Source organism: Mirounga leonina, unplaced genomic scaffold, assembly GCF_011800145.1.
Source record: "Mirounga leonina isolate KUSES-001 unplaced genomic scaffold, KU_Mleo_1.0 Mir_93, whole genome shotgun sequence".
Taxonomy (NCBI): Eukaryota; Metazoa; Chordata; class Mammalia; order Carnivora; family Phocidae; genus Mirounga; species Mirounga leonina.
In genome coordinates, this window is record NW_023270854.1 from 47,089,480 (window position 1) to 47,109,974 (window position 20,495).

Genomic DNA, 20,495 nt, shown 5'->3' on the forward strand with positions numbered 1-20,495 from the left:
TTGTTTCTAAAATGTCTTAAGAATTCTTACACTTTAATGAGACTACATACAACCCAATTAAAAGATGGTCAGGGACACCTGGGTGGCGCATTTGGTTAGGCATCCGACTCTTGGTTTCAGCTCAGGTTGTGATCTCAGGGTTATGAGATCGAGCCCCTCATCAGGCGCCCTGCTCATCTTGGAGTCTGCTTAAGACCCTGTCCCCCTGCACATACCCTACCTTCCTGGCATCTGGCCCAATAAACATTAGTGGCTGAAAAAAAAAAAAAAAACTCTGTCCCCCTCTCCCTCTGCCCCTCTTCCCTGCACTCACTCTCTCTCTCTCTCTCTCTCTCTCAAATAAATAAATATTTTTTAAAAAATAAAAAAAAATGGTCAGAAGATGTGAATACATATATATGTATATAATGGAATATTACTCAGCCATAAAAAAGAATGATGCCACTTGCAACAATGTGGATGGAGCTAGAGAGTATAATAAAAAGAGGAAGACAGAGACAATATGATTTCACACATATATGAAATGTAAGAAACAAAACAAATGAGGAAAGGGGAAAATAGAGAGGCAAACCAAGAAACAGACTCTTAACTATAGAGAACAAACTGATGGTTACTAGGGGCGAGGTGAGAGGGGGATGTGTGAACTAGGTGATGGGGATTAAGGAGGGCACTTGTTGTGATGAGCACCAGATGATTTATGCAAGTGTTGAATCATTATATTGTACACCTGAAACTAATATTACACTGTACGGTAGGTAACTAATTGGAATCTAAATAAAAGCTTAAATTTTAAAAAAGGAAAAAAGATGTGAATAGACATTTCACCAAAGGAGATATATGAATGGTTCATAAAGTCCATTAAAAGGAACTCAATGTCATTAGTCATTAGGAAAATGCAGATTAAAACCATGATGAGATACCACTACACACTCACTGGGATGGCTATAATAAAAAAAATACAGATGATATCAAGTGCTGACGAGGATGTGGGGAAACTGGGACCCTCACAAATTACTGGTAGGAATGTAAAATGGTTTAGCCACTTTAGAAAACTGTCTTGATAGTTTCTTACAATGTTAAACATAAACTGACTATACAACCCAGCAATTCTGTTCCTAGAAATCTACCCAAGAGAAATGAAAACAAAAAGACTTTAACATGAACACTCAGAGTAGCATTCTTCATAGTAGCCCCAAACTGCACACAATCGAAATGTCTATCAGCTGGTGAATGTGTAAATGAGATGTGCCGTGCACATACAATGAGATACTATTTGGTAATAAAGAGGGATGGGCTACTAATACATTGCTATGCCACGGATGAATCTCAAAAACATTACGCTTGGTGAAATAAGCCGGTTGCAAAATAATACATATAGTATGATGCCATTTCTGTGAAATTTCCAAAAAAGGCAAATGTAGAGAGACAGAAAGGGTAGTGATGGTTTCTTGGAGCAGAGACTGACTAAAATAGGCTCAAGGAAGTTTTTTTTTAGGTAATGGAAATGTTCTAAAACCGGGTTGTAGTGATGGTTGCACCATCACTTAAATTAATTTCTTAAATGTGTTCATTAAAAATCACTGAATTTTACATTTACAGTGGGTGGATTTTATGGCATGTGAACCATCCCTCAAAGCTACAAAGTGCTCAAAGAATAGTGTTTAAATCTTGTCTTTCAGGACTAGGGAGGATATTTCTCCTCTGTGTGTGGCTTTGCCTGTTTGACCACTACTTTCATGAGCCTCCTTTTTATTTATTTTGTTTTTTCTTTTCCTCTTAAACTCGGAGGGAGGTTTATAATTTCCTTCTCTGTAGTTGATTCAAAAGTGGAAGGATTTTTTTTTTTTAAAGATTTTATTTATTTGAGAGAGAGAGAATGAGAGACAGAGAGCACGAGAGGGAAGAGGGTCAGAGGGAGAAGCAGACTCCCCGCTGAGCAGGGAGCCCGATGCGGGACTCGATCCCGGGACTCCAGGATCATGACCTGAGCCGAAGGCAGTCGCTCAACCAACTGAGCCACCCAGGCGCCCAAAAGTGGAAGGATTTTTAATTGGCTGCTGTGGTTTAATGCTAATCCTCCTTAAATGTGGAAGATTGGATTAGATGAGCCACTAAGGTCTTTTCCAGCCTCAATACATGAAGCAGTCGTTCTCTTTTTCTCCCTCCCCTCTTCTCCTTTTTCTTTTCTGTTTGAAAATAAGCTCTGTTATCCTCAGTGGCAGAACATTTACCCATTCTTTGGGCCACCTACACATCAAAATGTGCTGACATTTGAAATACAACATAATTGTACTTAGCAATACAACATTTCCCCATGACGTCATTGTGACTCTACTGAGTGCCAGCATATTCGGAAAGTGACTCAGAAGGATGTTCCATTGGCCCCAGAGGAGAATTTGGATTCTGTGGAAAAACTCAAAGATACTCAGAAAGGGATGTCATTCAGAAGGGGCTAAGGGTACCTTCTTCCTTGCTCCAGATGGATCCATTCTCTGGTATTTTCCTGGGAGTTGTCACATGAACTTCATCACTTCCAAGGCATCCAGGCTTCTCTCCAGTCCTTATCTTAGTATCTTCTTTAGGTCTGAGAAAGCTCAGCGTGGGAAAAAAGTGCCTCTGAGTCACTTTATATTGTTACCACTGTTGTTATTGTTTTTTTTTTAATCTGTGAATTTAAGAAACATTCTAAAAAGCTAAAAATAACAGAATATTTAACAACTTTTTATATTCCTCCCTTCAGTTTGATAAATTCGGGTGTGTGAAATCTAACTTCATCTTCATAAAATCTTGGAATCCCTTCCCACTTGTGAAGCATTGGTACAAGAAAAAGTGAATGAATTTAAGAGGAAAGCATTGAAATGTGTACACATATAAGGAAGATGTGGTATGCTAATGGGTTTTTCTAGCAGATTTAAGTTCTTGTATGAGAATTTTTTCTTGATCAAATAGTGCCTTGTCTCATCCTTGTTAACTTCAAACTGACTGGTGTTGTCAGCATCCATCAGGAAGAAGCAGTTGAGGCCAGTGTGAGTTTATGTTGAGGATGAGCCAGGAGAGGAGAGGCATTCCCAGACAGCAGCTCTGGCCCTCTAGGGTCCTTAGAATCAGTGTTTGCTCCCCATTTCAAAGCTGCCTCCATAAGAATGCTTTTTTCCCTTTAAGCTAATGCCATAGTTGCTGCCGCCATCTTGTCCTGAGTCGGTGGTAGACCAGCAAGCCAAGTCTTACTTAGTCTGTTCTCCTTATGGCCCTGGGAAAGATTTTTCTATAGCTTACCTAGGATGTGTCTCTTGATTTGGTTTAGTTTTTTGATTGATAGAATATCAGCTTTCATGTGCATGGGCTGGGATGAGGGTGGCCCTCACTCTCAGGGCCATGCAGAGTGGGGTCAGCACCAGAGCATAACATGCGCCTCCTTACCTGTTGCATCCTAGGTGCCTTGCTTGCCTCCCCCGGTCCCTTCCCTGACACTGTCATGATTTACTGCCTGCCTGAAACAGCTATTAATTCCATGGGATTTTAAGTTACACTAGATTCTTAGAGTTTGGGTGGTATTGTTTTTTAAGATTTTATTTTTAAGCAGTCTCTACACCTAACATGGGGCTCGAACCCACAACCCTGAGATTAAGAGTCACATGCTCCACCAACGGAGCCAACCAGGTGCTCCTAAATGGAAAACTTCTTTTTTTTTTTTTTAAAGTAATCTCCACACCCAACGTCAGACTCGAACTCAGAGAACCCTGAGATCAGGGTTCAAGATCAAGATCTTGAATTGCATTCTCTACTGACTGAGCCAGCCACGTGCCCCCCTGGGTGGTATGAAGAGTGCCTTATATCAAAGTGCATGGTCTCTCTTTGAATGGCCTTCTCAGAAATGTCAGTCAGTCAACATCGATTAGGGAAACTTTTGGAGTCTGGGGTGGTAGAAGTGCATTAGTGTATGTGTAGTGCTTGCCAAAGGCATCTTATAATCCAGAGGAGGAGGTAAGAGTGACAAGGGTGAGACTATTAGAGGACATTGCTGAGCAGGGTGGTATGACTTCAGGAGCTGGGAAGAGGGAACCTGTGAGTGGGCTGATGAAGTGGAGAGACCAAACTGGCCCCTGCAAGCCCGTCTTGCCTGGGAGAAGGGAAGATGGACGGACGGGCTTCCAGGTTGAGTGGCAGGCGCTCTGAGATGGGATGTGCAGTTGGGGAACCGTGAGGAAATAAATTTGACCAGAGGAGGAGAAGAGTGTGAAGGTGTGAGGGGGAAATTCTGGGCCCAGAAGAGACAGATGAGGAAGCCCTAAAAGCCATGCCCCCAGAGACCACTGTGAACTTCTGAATGAGACCGGCTAATGGCAAATCGCGTTGGAAATGAGTTCCAAGCATTTAGAAGGGAGGCGAATCAAGGTAGTGAGTGATGGCAGTAAGGGTGAAAGGTCAACTTGACTGATCGTCTGAAGCAAAATAAATTGTAATCATTTAATCTATCATATAAGTGTTGTGTGATGTGTAATTAGTTAGATAACAAAGGAATTAGATACCGAATTAGATAACAAAGACTCAGATCTGTTAAAGCAGTAAGGTATGTGTGACAATTGTCTGGGTCTAGGGAAGATCACAAATGGCTCCAAGGTTTGTGGCTCGGACATGAGAAATCCATGGCATCACAGACAGAAATGGGGGGAGGGGGGCGGGTTATGAAAGAACAATGTTGGGGAGGAAAGCTGGTGAAATATGTTTTAGATGTGTATGGTGAGAAAATATCTAAATGGAGCTGTTTTGTGTTGGAAACATGGGGGGAAACGCAGGGGAGAACTCAGGGCTTCACGTGTCTGTTTGGGCTTCACTTAGAGCAGTGGAGTTGACATCAAGAGCATAAAGAAGTAGATGAGCTCACTGAGGGAGTGAGAGGGTTTGGGCGGAGCAGAGCGAAGGGCTAGGGCTTCACTTGGGAGACACTTAGATGCCAGAGATCAATAATGTGCAGGAGAGAGAAGTGATAGCTGAGGGGAGCCCCAAAAGCTCCGTGTGGGGAAGCCTAAGGAAGAGTTGAAAGGAGTAAAACAAAATGCCACCAAGAAGTCAGAAAGATCCAGATTGAGAAAAGACTAGAGCAAGGACTTCGCTAGCCTTGGGGGAAACAGCTTTAGTAGAAGGGCAGGGTGGGAGGGGGTGGAAGATGGATCATAAATATCCAAGAATACACAAGACACAGGAAGGAGATTGTGACTGGTGGTGGGCAGGGGGATAGCCAGATCTAGTGAAAATAACTTCTTTTCTGGGGAAAGAAGGAATTGGGCATGCTTGAAACTAGAAAAGAAGACACCATATACAGAGATTCGGAGATGCTGAAAAATGAGGGAAGTTGGGAGAACAGGCTTCAGTGGGAGATGGAAGGGGTATGGAGGCTAGCTGTAGAGAAAACAGCCTTTTTCCTGAGCCTCAGTAGAAGGGCGGTGATAGATGGGAAGGATGTTTTCCCAGGAGACGTGTGTAGGGGACTGGGATTTCAGGGGAACAAGGAAAGAGCACTCACTGTTTGGCTTTGATCAGATAGCTCAGAAATATTATGACTCAAGTGAGTTCTGACAGTGTTGATGTATCTAATATTTAAAACTAAATGCTGATGACATGTACACTCAACTGTAGGATTATATATAATGATGATGTGCTAGGAGCCAGATCATTGCTTATCAGTGCCTACTTAATTAAGCATTTACCGGATTTTAAAAGTCCTTAATAGAACCCATTCAAAATAAAGTAGGAAACCACTCAGCAATCGGATCTTCCATCCCTATCACCAAAGTCTGCCTTCTCTCGTGGAAGATTATGTGTAAATGCTACTGGTGGTTAATTGGAATGTTTGTCCCTGTTTTTATTTAGAGTTTGGATAGTCAAAATCCATGTTTATACAATGGGGTTTCCTTTCCCATTGCTGCTTAGGAAGATGCTTCTCTCACAGTCCGGGTAGAGGATGGGGAAACCTTCCTAGACATGGTCCTATGTGAGTCTTCAAACCTGGAGTGTGTGGTGGGCGCAGAAGTGGGGCAGGCAGACAAAAGATCAAGGAAGAATAGATTGCAAAATTAGAAAATTCTAAAACTGGACTCAGTGTTTCAAGATAAAAGCAGAATATATGAGATAATGTATGTGAAGGTAGCTGGAGGGTGACAATGTGCTAGGCAAACACAGAGCATTATTACGTACAGTTATATCAACCTGGACCAAGACTTCATTTTGACCTAGCTTTGAGTCCCAGGTCTGCCACTTTCTAGATGTGTGCTTCATTTTCTCATCTGTAAACAAATATAATAATAATATGTGCTATACTGAGAGGATCGAATAATATTGACACAGCCCTAGCAGAGTGAAGGCCGGCCGTGGGCAGGTCCTCCCTGGCCCTGTCAACTACTAGTTTAATTCTTTCACCAAATTAACCAGGGATTTCTGGAGTCTGAAGTTGTCGTTCATATTCTGTAGTTCTAGGTAAGTGAATTTAGCTGTGGGCAGCCTACTCTAGACACTCCTGGACATTCAGCATGCATGAGAACAAGGCCTCTCACACATATTAAATCAGATATTGTCTAACAAGAGAAGCAGTTGATGCACCATTCACAATGTTTTTAAACCTATATAAAGAGTCATTGATTCAGAACAATTGCTAGGCCTGTGAAAATGTGTTTGTTGGTTTCCATGGAGCCCACCCTGCTGGCTGTTGGGCGATGGTGCCTTAATTACACGCTGGGATTGCCAGGGAGCCTTCACAGTTCTCTCTATGACAACACCTCCTTGTGTAGTAACTCGACCACCATCCTCAACTGTGTTTCCCACGTAGGAGTCGCTCTTAAAAGAGGGGAGAAGATTCTGCTGGTAAGTTTCAGCCTCCCATTGATTTATCCTTATGAAGATCTCTTAAGTGGATAAGAAGTTTTCTGAGTTTTGACTGCCTATCTTTCTGGCTGTTTTGCCAGATCTTGGGAGCGTGGCCTAATGTCTTTCTTTTTTCAATGACACGTTGACATTTCTCTTGATTAAGATAAAGGAGTCTTGGCTATGTCAGTTTACTAGGTAAAATTAAGCCTGTTTTACAGTGAACTTGTAAACTTGTAAAAAGCATTGTCAACAGATGCTGTTAGGGTTCGATGTGCGCAATTTTATTTATTTATTTGTTTGTCTATTTTTTAAAGATTTTATTTATTTATTTGACAGAGACTCAGATAAAGAAAGAACACAAGCAGGGGGAGTGGGAAAGGGAGAAGAAGTCTTCCCACGGAGCAGGGAGCCCAATGCGGGGCTCGATGAGGGGCTCGATGTGGGGCTCGATCCCAGGACCCTGGGATCATGACATGAGCTGAAGGCAGAGGCTTAACTGAGTCACTCAGGTGCCCCTGATGTTCGGAATTTTAAAATGTCTCCAAGACCATTGATAAACCTCTTGCTGTTTCTGGTAGAATTTTTTTTTTTTTTTTTTTTTTAAAGAAGGAACAGCTTTAGTGTCTTTTAAAATGAAATCATACAAATTTTATGTCTTCTAAATAACATAATTTTTTACTCTTCACTTAAATTTTTTAGATGTATTTGTACAGAAGTTTCAAGGCTTGCTTCGAATCATATCTCGAACTTCTGAGGAGGTGACAAGTAAATACATCTTTCAGGTTCAGGAATCAGACTTCTTAGGTTCAGTGTCTGGCGTGCACATGTGTGCAAATACACACACACACAGAACAGACCATGGGAAAATCCTGGGAGTAGAGTTACGATGTCCATCATGTTTTGCTCTCACTAGGTCGCCTGTGCTGAACAGAGTGTTAATTCTCTTCCTTCTTCTCCTTCCTACCCTGTTGCTACTATTACTCCTCCCCCACTCCAGTTTTATTGAGATATAATTGACATATAACATTGTATTAGCTTAAGGTGCACCACAAAATGATTTGATATTTGTATATATTGTGAAACGATCATTGTAATAAGTTCAGTTAACATCCATCACCTCGAATAGTTAACAGCAAAGTAGGGAGCCCTTCATGAATTTGCATGTCATCCTTGGGGGGGCATGCTAATTGTCTCAGTATCGTTCTAATTTTAGTATATATGCTGCCAAAGTGGGCACAATTACTTCCTTGTCTTTATTATCCTCATCATTCTTGTCATCCTCACTGTCTGTTGGGCGTGGAGAGCCCATCACTGTCTTCCCACACTTCCTGCATGGGGAAAGGGAATCAGGAAAGAGGAGCCTCCCCCATGCCCCCTCAGTTCACCATTTGAATTTCTTCCCTCTTCTCAGCCTAAGACTCCACTCCCTCTTCCCAAAGCCTTGGAAAGTTCACTGGGAGGGATCACTTTCTGTGTAGCTGTTAGTATTCCTTGTGTCCTCCTTCGGTGGTTATTCAGCACCGTAACGCATCAGGAATGGTCTGATGAAAATAAATGATTAAACCCAATGGAGCTCTGCTGTAAAGTGACTTTTATGTTGAAAGAGGGTGCTCAAAAATCTAATTATGGCGATGACCTAATTAAATCCTTTTTCTTTTTCACAGTTTAAGCAGCTATGGCAATGAGAATAACTTTTCATGGAAAATTAAAACCTAGAGGCAGTGCCTGATTTCCTTTACAGTGTCTAGCTGGGCAACAAAAACAGCTTGTGGATGTCTTTCCAGGACATCACTGTCGAAGCAACAGGAACTTGAAGTGGCACGTTCGGGAGCTGCCTTGTTATTGTTGAGCTGCATGGAAACAGTCAGCAAAGAAGTTAGTTATCTGGGAATTCTTCGTTTATGAATAAGGTTTTCCCAGAGGGCACATGGGAGGGGAAATACAGTTGTGGATTAAAGAAAAAAAAATTAAATTCCATTTCCCATTGTCAAAACAATTCATAGGGAAGGGAGTGACGCTAAATGGACATTTTGCTATTTTGGATAAGTTTGTTGTTTTCTTGTTTCCAATTATGCACTCCTAATTCTTTTCTGGGCTATTTTTAGTGCCATTGACCATCACAATGTTCTCTGCTGCAAAAGTATGATAACAATTCTGGCTTTCACAACTTCTGCCTGAATGAATTTGCAGCAGTCCATTTACTAAGGAAATACCCCGAATTTCTATAAATTTCCTGGCTCCAAGGCTTATATGTCATTTAAAATAACTAAAAGTGATTTTTGCAACACAAAGGCCAGTTAACTGGGGACGGTTACCAGGCGCCTGTCCAGGATACACTGATGTGTCCTTAGTGCACTCTGGGATAGTACTGCATAAATGAGTGCTGAGCGAATGCTGATCTTGTACACAGCTTTGCAGGTTTGTGCACTCACATCAGATACAGAGAAAGGGGGAATTCTGCAGGTATCTCCTGAAGTACCTCCCACCGCCCCCAATAATGCTCTTGTGATGCATATACGTCTTTGTTGTTTCCTTCTAGAGACCCTCTCTCTGCATCGCTAAAACTAGGTTTCCTAAGGTGTGGCCGAGCCCAGAGTCATCCGCAAAGAGCTTTTCAGACCCTGTCCGTGCCCAAACCAGAGGGCAGGCTGGGGGCAGAAGTGATTTGCCCATGGCACGAGACAATGAGCGGCCATAGTCAGAGCTAATGAAATGAAACCGTTCTTGGGAAGTCCAAAGGAGCAGACGTTCGTTACGGGAAAGCTGAGTTTTGACGCGTGATAGAAAGGAATGACCCGTGGATGTGAAAGACTTTTTTTAGTGATGTTGTTTTTGTTTATATGTGTTTGTCCCACTGTAAGGCCAGGCAGTTAAGTACAAGCAGGTTGTGCTTGTTTGTATGACTCCAGAATAGCCAGCCAGCCAGTGAAATATGCAGCAAGGAAAGTTTTTTTTCAGTCAACAACGAATTGCCTGGTACCATATAAACACAACTAGTGTTAGACTGTGTGTGTTAATTGTATTGTTTCTGTGCACTCCTGGGGGGTGTTGGTGGAGGGAGGTTGTGAGGGGAACAGGATCTCCCTGGCGACACCTCCATATCTGTCCTCTTGTCGTGTGACTTCTGGGGGCTGGGGGGCATGCCCCCAGTGCAGCCCCTGAGCCACATCTGTCTCCAAGGAAAGTTCTATCTTGTTTCTTTCCTGCCTCACCTCACGCCATTCATTATTCCCTAGTTGGGGCTTTGTGTGTTTTCTGCACAATTTTGCAGGTGCACCCCATGTTTGGCCCAGAATGTGGTAGGTGATTAGTCAAGAGTTGATAAATAAAATACCCACCACTTTGCCTCACGTCCATGTCAGGAGAAGAAAAATAAGGGCAAGGATCAGGCTAATTAGAAAAATCATAATAATCCGGTCACTCCGCCCCAGCCAGCCACCTGGGTGTTTAGCGCAGGTGAGCACAAGGGAGGCAGGGCATATCCTACTCAAGGTTATATCCCCAACACCTGCTGGAGTGCTCTGCTCTCCATAAATATGCCTAAATAATGCGTAAAGGGTCGAGGTGTTCCCAGATGCAAAATTTGAACTGCAAAGAATTTGGTAACTGTGTAAGTGCCTCTTACCTTTTTTAGTGAAAATGGAATTAGGGGCCACTGTTTTCAAGTCTCTGGTTTGTCTTTTGTACAGTGACTACTCCACCCCCCCAAAAAAGAAACAAGATTTTACTTTTTTTTCACACTGCATTCAATTTATCTTCTTGGAATTAGAACACTTTGGTTTCAAGGATCCAGTCACCTGTTGTTATCTCTGCACGGCCCTCTCTCCCCCCAAAAGGATTTTCACCTGGGAAAACAAAAAAATTTTTTTTTTCAGGTGAGAGTAAGAGGCGTTCTCATGACTTTGGGCCCTGCATCCTTACAAATCCTTACCTTATTAATTGTACTGTGAGCATCGTCGACACTACTATCCCAAATTGCCAAATGTTTGTGACGTTTGACCATGCTGTTCAGAGCTCTTCCCTCTGTGTGCCCTTAAAATGTTAGGATTTGGGAGTTCAGCACTTTGGCAAGAAGGGGTTTGGCAGTTATTCGGTGTCACCTTTCACTGGAGTATACTTTATCAGTTTTGTCTTTTTTTTTTTTAAGATTTTATTTATTTATTTGAGAGAGAGAGAGAATGAGAGAGAGAACACGAGAGGGGGGAGGGTCAGAGGGAGAAGCAGGTTCCCCGCTGAGCACGGAGCCTGATGCGGGGCTCGATCCTGGGACTCGAGGATCATGACCTGAGCCGAAGGCAGTCGCTTAAGCAACTGAGCCACCCAGGTGCCCCAGTTTTGTCTTTTTTTTTTTAAGATTTTATTTATTTGAGAGAGAGAGAGCACGAGCACGGGGGAGGGGGAGGGGCAGAGGGAGAGGGAGAAGCCGACTCCCCACTGAGCAGGGAACCAGACCCAGGGCTCAATCCCAGGACCCTGGCGCCACCCAGGTCCCCCTCAGTTTTGTCTTTCATGGATGGCTAGAACTCTCAAGAAATTAGAAAAGGAGTTCACTCCTTTCTGAGGGAGTGTGTGTCGTCTCGTATCCCCCACAGCTGAGGCCATAGTCCGTGATCAGGAGATACTTCTTCATGAAAGTATTCCCCACCCCATCCTGGTATCGGAGTTGAGCTACAGCTTCGTGAACCACTCAGATCTCATTAAGTCCTGATGTATCTTCTGTGAAGTCAGTAATGGTTATTCCTCTTTTCCTCAACTTATACTCAGGCTGTTGACTGTTTACGGATTATGTAAGGCATACCTGGGTTTCCGTACTCACACTTCTTATGAGGTTTTTCTTTTCCCTGAAAATTTTTTTTCAAGTTGTTCTGTTGGAACATGTTACATTCAGCAGATTTATTCAGCAGAGATTTATAGAGTGATGAGACAGTAGAGAAGAGTGACAGATAGCCCCGCTCTCGGGAGACAGAAAGGCCTGGATCAGAATTGCACTCTAGCGATGTAACCTTGGAAAGATTACTTAGCCTCCGTATGTATCAGTTTTCTCATCTGTAAAATGGGAATCATTGTATGACGTCATGGAAATGTTGCAGGGATTGTGTCAAATAATGTGTGTTGAGCATTTTACATCAGCTAGTATAGTATTGCTTGAAAAGAATGAGCCTTTCTTTCACAGATGGAGAAACGTTTGAAGTGCTGTTTGCATTTTGGGTTCAGCTGCAATTTCAGAGCTGCCGATCTGGGTTGATAGAGAGCCTTCGCTTCTGCTTTGCCCCATTTTGCCATTCTAGTATCAAGAGAAATCTAAAATGACCAGATCCAAGTGACACCATAGGTTTCAAAGTGCTTTTTTCAATTTTTCAAAGAACTCAGAGAACCTGAGTTACCATTTTGGAAGTTCTACACAGGTGTTTACTTAAAAAAATGAAGAAGAAAGAAAGAAGTATTGGCCCTAAGGACTGTTGGCTGGGTGTTCAGGAGGGAAATGGCGGCTTTCCGCCTGGCCCAGGTTAGCTGCAAGAGAATGGGGCATTGGGACAGAAGTGGTCTCAAATCTGATGTGGAACCGCACGCCCACCAGAACGGCCAAAATTGTAGAGACTGACAATACCGAGTGTCAGCGAGGACGCAGAATAGCATTTCCGGCTTAGAAAACACTGCAGCTAAACGAGGTACCATGTAGGACGGCGCGGTCCCACTCCGGCTTGGACGCGAGAGAAACGAAGGCGCATACGCACGTGTACGCTTCCTCTCTCTCAGCCACTTGCAATCCGTGTATTTTGTCTGTAACCACTGTCCTTTTAAGCTTCTTGAAAATTCTCACTGGAACAAGTCAGGGAATGAATAAAATCCCCCACCCCCTTTACAAAATTTAAGTGAGAGACTAAAAATTTAATCCCTGAGACATACTTTATAGGTGATGTCTTCGTTTCTCATGGAGGGGAGACCTCAAATGCAGAGAGGGGAACCGGCCTGCCTGAGGTCCCTCGGTGAGTCTGTGACGCCCAGGACTCCCAGGACACCGCTGGCCCGGCTGCCCCACAGACACGGGCACAAAAGCAGACGCTCACGGGATGGGCGCGGGCTCGTGCCAAGTCCCAGCGCAGGCTCACCTCTAGCGTGCTGGCCACACGACGCGCCCGGTCGTCCTTAAGGGATAGGATTCTCCATGGGATGTTTTTCGGGACCTTGCTAGGAAAAAGGGGTTGCCAGTTCTTGTTTTGTTTTGCTCTCGGCTTTCACGGTGGTCACGCCTGACCTCACACTTCGTGCTCCAGTGGCTTTGGGCTCCACCCAGTGGCTTCGAGGTGGCTGACTTGTTGCTACTGTTCCTTCTATGTGGAAAGCCCTTCCCTAGTGTCCTCACTGGCTAATTCTTATCATCTCGATGTGGGGCTTGTTCCCACAATATCCAGAGCATACCCGTAATCTCGGCACTTAACACGTCCCACTGAAACGATCTGCTTAGTGGCCTCCAGAAGCAGCGAGGCCGCGCGGGGCGCGTGAGCGTGGGAGCTGGCCGGTCGGGCCTAGGGAGGGGCTCGGGCCGCATCATTCGGCCTCTGCCTCATTCCAGCAGTAACTCAAAGCCCTTTTTCCTTTTTCACTTCTAATTCGGGAAAGGCTTCTTCTGAAACAGTTAGTCATTGTTTTTGTAACTTTCACTTTTTTAAACCCTCCAAAAGAGCAAGGAATAATGTCTTAGCTCGTGCTGCCATTACCAAATACCACAGACTGGGCGGCTGGAGCCACAGACATTTATTCCTCGCGGTTCTGGAGGCTGCACATCCGGGATGAAGGTGCCGGCAGGGCTGGTGTCTGGAGGGAGCTCTCCCCTTGGGTTGCAGATGGCTGCCTTCTAGCTGTGTCTTCACATGGCAAAGAGAGAGAGTAAGCTCTCTGGTCTCTTCTTACAAGGTCACCAAGCCCATCGTGAGGAGCCCTTCCCCCCACCATGAGCCCATCTAACCCCAGTTGCCTTCCAAAGGTCCCATCTCCATACACCATCACATTGGACATTCGGGCTTCAACATATGAGTTGGGGGGTGGGGGTGGGGCAGAGTTCAGGCCATAGCAGAAGAGCTCACTGACATTTTGCAGAGTGCGCCAAGCTGTAGAGCAAGAGCTGAAAGCCTTCGTGGTTTGTGTAAATCCCTCAAGTGGAGTTGAGCTGTCGGGGTGAATCTTGCACAAGCTTTGTACATTCCTCAGGAGTTCTCGCGCTCAGATCTTGCAAAACTGTCGGTGACCAGGCCTGGAGAAGGCACAGCCCGTGACGTCATGGCCTCACTTCTCCCAACTGATATTCCTCCAGGAATTGTTGGGATTAAGGAAGGAGACAGGTGGGGCACCTGGGTGGCTCAGTCGGTTGGGCGACTGCCTTCGGCTCAGGTCATGATCCTGGATCGAGCCCCGCATGCGGCTCAGCAGGGAGTCTGCTTCTCCCTCTGACCCTCCCCCATCTCATGCGCTCTCTCTCTCTCTCTCTCTCATTCTCTCAAATAAATAAATAAAATATTAAAAAAAAAAAAAAGGAAGGAGGCAGGTTTAAAGCAGCAAAAAGGTTTTCATCAAATGGGCACTACATTTCCTTAAACACTGCAAGGAGGTCTGGATGTGTATCTTTTGGCAAATCTATTCTTTTTCCTCCATTATTACTCAGGATAACAATGGCATGAATTGAACTTATATCAAAAGGAGATGAAACAAATCCTCAGGCCTTGGAGTAAATATAATTATGGTGCTTTTATTTAAAGCTCCTTTGAGCTGCAATTTATTTCATTTCTAAAAATAAACTGCAGAGATTAGATCTCTCCTTTGAGTGAATCAAAACAACTAGAAAATTAAACACCTTAGCCACATGCCCTTCCTTCCCAGAAGCACAGAGCACTGTTTAGCTTGGGAGACTGATAAAACTTTTCAATCAGCAGGACAAAATTTTAAAAATCACTTTGGCAGAAACCAATCATTTTAAAAGTAAGTCTGTCAGTAGATGAGTACATTTACTGAATAAAGTGAAACAGAAAGTTGAGAAAAAGTACCAGAATGAAGAATCTATTGACTCCCCACCAGGCTGTCTCTGAATTGAGTTTGAAAGTTAGCGTCATCTCAAATTCTCTGTTTGTCTAACAATTGGATATTCTAAGTATGACAACATTATTTTGCTCTTTATACAGCTTGGCAAAGAAGCAGTCCTTGGCATATTTATAGACTCTTTACTTAAAAAACATAGTATATGATAGAAAATCAGACAAGTCAGGTATTTTAGGATGAGCTGAAGTGGAATGCCCACAGAGAGAGATAAAGGGAAGAAGCCCTCCAGAGGTACCAGGAAATACCACATCAGTGTCCATATAATATGGCCACTTGAGAAATGTGAATACTGAAGAGAAAAGTCTGACACCCAGTCTGGGAAAGAGCTGACACCTTCTGCACAACTGTGCCAGGAAGCTACAAATCCAAGAGAAAAAATGTCCAAAGGGCCACAGATTTTTGAAGTTACAGCAAAGGACCAGTGTTAGATGGAATGACCAGACACGCAGGTCTTTTCAGTACATAGCATGTGTTGGAAAGTTCACAGTTTTGATACTTAAACTCTACTACCCACTCCTCTTCCCTTCTTGGGTGTAGACAAAGAGAATACATGCACAAGGAATAGTAGGCAAGTGGGAAACAAAGTTGAGATGAAAATGTCAAGAGAGTTGAAATGTTGTTTAGAGACTTCAGGCTTTCTGCTCCCTATAGGAGGCATGGCTTCCTCCCCATCCTCCATTCCCCTCCCCAACAGATGGAGACAGAGACTCCAGGGAATTTTACTGCCTGGATTCAAGAGAAGAGAGAAACCATTTAGAGTCTGGATTTTGTGTGTAAAGCACTAGAATCCCCCTAACTTGTGTAATGAGCTTCAGTAAACGTACAAGATGAGTAAGTCTTCCCATCTGAGTGAACTTGGATGAGAGTGAAAGGCCAGGAGGCAGAAGAGTTTCCTCCCCCATGGGCAGAGAGAATCATGAGGAAGGACCTAAATGTTGCTTTCACCACCAGCTGCCTTATTAATCCCCATCAGTTGCATCATACTTGAAACTGTCTGAGAGAAAGAGAAAGAGATTGTGCCTTCGAGAAAGTCCTGTTGCCCCAGGTTGGTGTGTATGTGTGTGTGTGTGTGTGTGTATATAGTCCTAGACTATGGATCCATATATGATATATATGATCCTAGACTATGATAAAAGAACAAAGGTAATTAAAATTGTAATGATGAGTTAATAAGATTGTCACTAACAAGGAAGATGTTCAGAACAAATCAAATAAAGCTTCCCCACGTCGACTTACCATGACATCCAAGGAGGCTCTAGGAAAACAGTGGTTAGCCAAGCCTGGTTTGAAAACCAGTAGCTTACCATTTCTCTGGGTCTCAGTTTTCTTATCTATATAATAAATGGAAACCTTTTACTTCAGAGTAGAGTGTTGTACATTGTGACAGGCCAACATTCAACTGAAACGACTAGGGAGAAAAGCAAATAAATTGCAAAAATAAAATTTTTAAAGAAATCAGAGAGGCACATGGATGGCTTAGTCAGTTAAGTGTCTGACTCTTGATCTCAGCTCAGGTCTTGATCTCAGGATCATGAGTTCAAGCCCTTCATTGGGCTCCACACCAGGTGTGGAGCCTACTTAAAAAAAAGAAAAACAAATCAGAGACCAGTGAAAGCAATGAGAACAACATAAATAAATTTCCAGAGAAGGAAGGACCCTTCCTAGGTATACTGAGTAACACAAAGTCTGTTCTTCAAGGCGGTTGAGGGGGAGGGGAAGAACTTGCTGATTTTGGGTGGGGACTAAGGACGTGGCTTGGTCCAAGAAGAGCAGACTGGACACAGTTTGCAGGATTAGTGAGACATAAAGGGGAAAAAAGAATGGAGAGAACAGAAGAAAGTGTGAGAGACACAGGGGAAATTGTAAAAAAAATCCAATGTATGTGTAACTGCAGTTCTAAAAGAGGGAGATTGGGCAGACACAGTATTTGAAGGGATAATGGCTGAAAAGTTCCCATAACTGCTGAAAGATATCAATTGCAGCCTAAAGAAGCTCACCAAACCCCAAACAAAAAATACAAAGAAAACCATACTTCGGCATATCCTAGTCAAACTGTTGAAAACCAGAAATGAAGGGAAAATCTTATAATAACCAGAGAAAAAAGACATTACCTTAAAATAAGCAAGTAATTGACATTTCCCCTGTTACTAGGAATGCCAACAGACAATGGAATAACATCTTTGAAGTGCTGAAATTTAGGGGAGAGACGAGGTAATCTCAATAGTCTTATTCCTCTATTCCTGTTAAAGAACTGATCACCAACCTGTTCAAAATTACTATGAGTATATTTGGGGATTTACTGTGTGGAGTTTTTTAGACCCTTACTAAATGTATGTGCTTATTTGATCTCCAGATCTTTCCTAAAATCGCATGTATGTATGTGTTTTTAAGTAATCTCTATGCCCAGTGTGGGGCTGCACTCACAACCCTGAGATCAAGAGCCACATGCTTGGGGTGCCTGGGTGACTCAGTTAAGCGTCTGCCTTCTGCTCAGGTCGTGATCTCAGGGTCCTGGGATTGAGCCCCGAGTCAGGGTCTCTGCTTAGCAGGGAGTCTGCTTCTCCCCCACACAAATAAATAAATAAATAAATAAATAAATAAATAAAATCTTAAAAAAAAAAGTTGCGTGCTTTACCAACTGAGCCAGCCAGGCGCCCCATAAAATCACATTTAAAACTCATTGTAAATCAAGGAAAGTAGTACATAATTTGGATAGATAGACCATGTTCTAAAGTAAAATATAAATATTTGAAGGTAGAATAAATAAAAGATTCTATAAAAAGGAAACCACAATATAATGGTCTGATCCATGTTTAGTGTCAGTTAAGGTGCTGGAAGGAATAGCGATTTAGAATTCCCTGCTACTTGAAATGTGGCCTTGACACCAAAAGCACAAGCCACAAAAGAAAAAACTGATAAACGGGACTTCATCAGAATTACAAACTTTGTTGCAAAGTCCGCCATCAAGAAAATGAAAAGACAGCCCACAGCAAATTATATATCTGATAAGGGACTTGTATCTAGAATATAGAAAGAACTCTTATCAGTCAATAGTAAAGAGAGAGAACTCAATTTAAAAGGGGGCAAAGGATCCGAATAGACAGTTCCTTAGAGAAGACACACAAATGGCCAATAGCCCCATGAAAAGATACCCAACATCAGGAGCCACCAGGGAAATGCAAACCAAAATCACAATGAGATACCACTTCACACCCACTAATATGGCTGCAAAAAAAAGACAAGGTCAAGCATGTGAAGAAATTGGAATCCCCACACTCTGCTGGTGGGAATGTAAAATGGTGCAACAAATGATAGTTACAGAGATGATGGTGGTAATGGTGATGGGGATGATGATGTCTTACCAGGTTCTGGCCTATTCATCGGTGTTACAAAGTGGTTCTATGAATTTTGGCAGTTTTGTGGACACTTTTACTCAACCTAATGATACGTCAATAACCAGGGATTCAACGATACCTTCCTATGAAAATTACTAGGGAATTCTTTTTTTTTTTTTTAAGATTTTATTATTTGAGAGAGAGAAAGAGAGAGGACGAGCGGTGGGGGGTGGAAGGGGCGAGGGGCAGAGGGAGAAGCAGGCTCCCCGCTGAACAGTTAGCCCGGACGGATGGACGTGGGGCTTGATCCCAGAACCCCCAGATCATCACCTGAGCCGAAGGCAGACGCTTAACCAACTGAGCCACCAGGCGCCCAATGTGACTGATATTGGACAGGACTTTAGTTTTTGTCTTTTGGGTATTTTGAGAGGAGACTGATGTGCGGCCAGGGTTGAGAGCAGCTGAGTCAGGTCGACGTGCCCAGGGTTCAGCAGGACTACTGCTGAGGGCTAGCTACCCCTGAGGTGGAACGGGAGGATCGCCACAGGAGTCAGACCTGGGTAGTTAGTCCCAGCTCGTCCCTCGTGGTGACTCTGTGCTTTGAGCAACGTCACCTCTAGGAGCTTCAGTTTCTTCACCTGTAAAATGGGGCTAAGCACCCTCCTGTGCAGGGATGTTGGGAGGAGCACATGAGCTCATACATGTAACACTACAGAGCGGACGTCTGGCACATTTTTGGTCCTCTTTAAATCGTGGTCACTTTCTTCCCTTACCTTCTCTGAACGAGATAGTCATGTCATGTCTTTCCTAACTCAGCTCTTCTTCTATAAAATGTAGGAGTTTGTTAAAAGTCACCCAGGGGTTTTCTAGGTTTAAAATTTATCCTTCCTTCCCATACCCTTCATCTCCTTTTGTCCCTCATCTATGTTCTTGATCCCATTGTGCTTATGGGAAACATTGTTCTTCTGATACCTGACAGAGTGAAGACTCATTGTACACTTGAATGAGGTGATACCAAACCATGGATAGCCACGCCCAGTTTAGCTTGAGTTGTCTATCATTAATAATTACACTGATCATTATAATAAATCAGAGGATTGATAATAAGGGTTAAATTAAATGTTTTTAAATTGCCAAATAGAGTTCTCAGCCTTAGCTGTGGTTGGTGTCTGGTGGATTTGGAATAGTTCCTTGGGTCTTGGGTGAAAAAGAGATAATCTGCTCTTGGTTTATAAATTTTTATGGTTTTACTCTTTACCCTAAAAAGGCCTATTAGTAACATTCATAGGTGAGTCTACAACACAGATGGACTCCAGGACAATCTGACATATACCTCCTGCTCCATGGCCTGGAAAGGAGTTACAGCCTCCCCTTCCTTGGAAATGTGGCCACGCCAAGCCGTCCATACCAGCTGGACAGAGTAGTTCTTGAGACGGTGCTGGAGTTGGAAGGTGTAGAGCAGAACTCCTCACGTTTGAATATGAAAGTGCATCACCTGGCTGTCTGTTCAAATGTAGATGTTGTTCAGTAGGTCTGGGGTGGGGCCTGATACTCTGCATTTCCTACAGGCTCCCAGGTGGTGTTAATGGCAAGGGCATGCAAGACATCTCTTCTTCTGTCTGCCCAGCACTTTCCCTCCTTCCTCCAGGGAAATGTGCCTTCCTTCATTCCAACCATGAAGTTCAAGGTTGAACTTCCACATTTTTACATTACTGTACCCCCCCACCCCCCACCCCCACCCCCACCCCGGGCATGGTCAGTTGGTCCAGGAGACAATCAGAATCTTTCCTGACATGTTTGGACTTGAAGCCAGAGTGAGCCAGTCGCGAATCCTCCCTGCGGAGCTCTTTCTAGCCTCCTGGAGGTAATGGGGGAAAGAAGCAGACATGAGCAGAGTGTTTCTGTTGTTCTCCAGTCTGGCTTCCAACTTCCCCTAATGTATGAAAAGGGATTTAAAAATAAACAAGACTGTGGCTTGCCAACTCCAATGAGGTGTATCGGCCACTTACTGTGTGTGGGTCTCTGTTGAACATACAGAGAGGAACGTAACACGCCCTGGTGGGGGAGACCACACATTTCCATAGTTTGGCGCGTGCAATGCCAAGGGGTATGGAAGCCACTGGAAGAGGTGCCTGATCCACCCAGATGTGTGGATGGGGTGGGGGGGTCAGGTTCATAAAAGTTTTTTAGGGGCACCTGGGTGGCTCA

General features: G+C 43.6%; 1 protein-coding gene and 1 non-coding gene across 3 annotated transcripts in view; one reads left to right on the plus strand and one right to left on the minus strand.

Moving 5' to 3' along the window:
• TMEM241 (transmembrane protein 241) overlaps positions 1-20,495 on the plus strand; it is a 113,587-nt gene that overhangs the window by 79,057 nt on the left and 14,035 nt on the right. The gene's annotated exons all lie outside the window — the stretch shown is intronic.
• LOC118004855 lies at positions 7,995-8,098 on the minus strand. The gene has a single exon (XR_004677730.1). It is a non-coding gene; the product is annotated as a U6 spliceosomal RNA (small nuclear RNA).